This window comes from Ipomoea nil, unplaced genomic scaffold (assembly GCF_001879475.1).
Source record: "Ipomoea nil cultivar Tokyo-kokei standard unplaced genomic scaffold, Asagao_1.1 scaffold0782, whole genome shotgun sequence".
Classification (NCBI taxonomy): domain Eukaryota; kingdom Viridiplantae; phylum Streptophyta; class Magnoliopsida; order Solanales; family Convolvulaceae; genus Ipomoea; species Ipomoea nil.
Window position 1 is genome coordinate 597,628 of NW_017617210.1, and position 1,613 is coordinate 599,240.

Sequence of the window (1,613 nt, forward strand, 5' to 3'; positions counted from 1 at the left end):
GCTTGCTTCTTGTGATAGTATCCCAGTTCACAAGATGGCACTTTCTTTCGCCATCAATACTTCCCCAAAGAAAACTACGGATCAGCTTTTCGATTTCCATAATAACTCCTGAAGGTAGTAGCGTAGATTGCATTATATGATATGGAATGGATGATAGGACCGACTGTGCCAACACAAGTCTTCCTGCCAGTGTGAGCGTCCTGGTCTTCCAGCCAGATAATCTTCCTTTGATTCTGTCCAAGATGGCCGAGAATGAATCTTTTTTAAGTCTCCCATGGATGGATGGTACACCGAGGTACTTGCCCAGGTCGTTGACTTTCGGGATTCCAAAATATGAGGTAATCCCTTGCTGTAAATCTGAATTAGTGTTCCTCTAGAAGTGCAGGGACGACTTGTGTGAGTTCATCCTCTGTCCGGAATTTAGGCAGAAAGTATCCAGACAATGTTTCATTTCCTGAGCTTGCTCCATCGTGGCTTCCCCGAACAGGATCAAATCGTCTGCGAAAAATAAATGGGAAAGGTTAGGCCCATTCCTTGTAAGCTTGATCCCCTTCCATCGGCCCCTGCCCAAAGAATCATGGATAATATAACTGAGTTTCTCCATACAAATAATAAAGAGTAAGGGAGAAAGAGGATCCCCTTGTCTAATTCCGCATGTTGGATTGAACCATTCCGTCAGATCTCCATTGCATTGGACTGCCAGCCTAGATGATGAAACGTATTCCATGATGCAGTCAATCCATGAACTGTTCAGACCTATATCAACTAGCGTGTTCCTCAGGAAACCCCATGACAACCTGTCGTATGCCTTCTCAAGGTCCACCTTTACCAATAGCCAACATGTTGACTCTTTCTTAAAATTCATTGAATGAAGAACCTCTTGGTAGACTAGGATATTGTCTGAAATCATTCTCCCTGGTATGAAACTTGTCTGATGCCTACCAATTAATTTTGGTAGGACTTCCTTTAATCTAGTGGCCATGGTCTCAGTGAGCACCTTATATGTCACATTGCAGAGACTAATCGGGCGTAGTTGCCTTACTGACGTTGGATTCTCAATCTTTGGTATTAGGCATATGTGTGTGTCGTTGCATCCTGGGGCTAGCTTCTTATTAGTAAAGAAATCGTGGGAAAAATTTGTCACAGAAGTACCCACCACACTCCAGGCTTTTTGAAAAAAAGCCGACAGTAAGACCATCAGGGCCTGGAGCTTTGCAGGGATCCATATCGAATAATGCACCTTTTACCTCTTCATCCGTGAACGAGCTATTAAGGGAGTTCCATTCTTGGACAGTGAGAGTTGGGAATCTTCCATGGGGAAGGCCGTTACCTCCTTCTGATCTACCCGAATAGATGTCAATGAAATAGTTCCTGATATGTGTTCTCAGCTGGTTGTCATCCGTGATTAAATCCCCATTGTCATTTCTTAAACTTGCGATTTTGCCCTTTTTACTCTTGATTGCTGCTGCTAGGTGGTAAAACTGGGTGTTACAGTCCCCTGAGGTGATCCACTCCTCCCTAGATCTCTGGAACCAGATCAATTCTTCTTGGTATAGGGTTTCATCCAGTTCCCTTCTAAGTCTTCTTTCAGTTTCAAGAGGTTCTGACGAGAC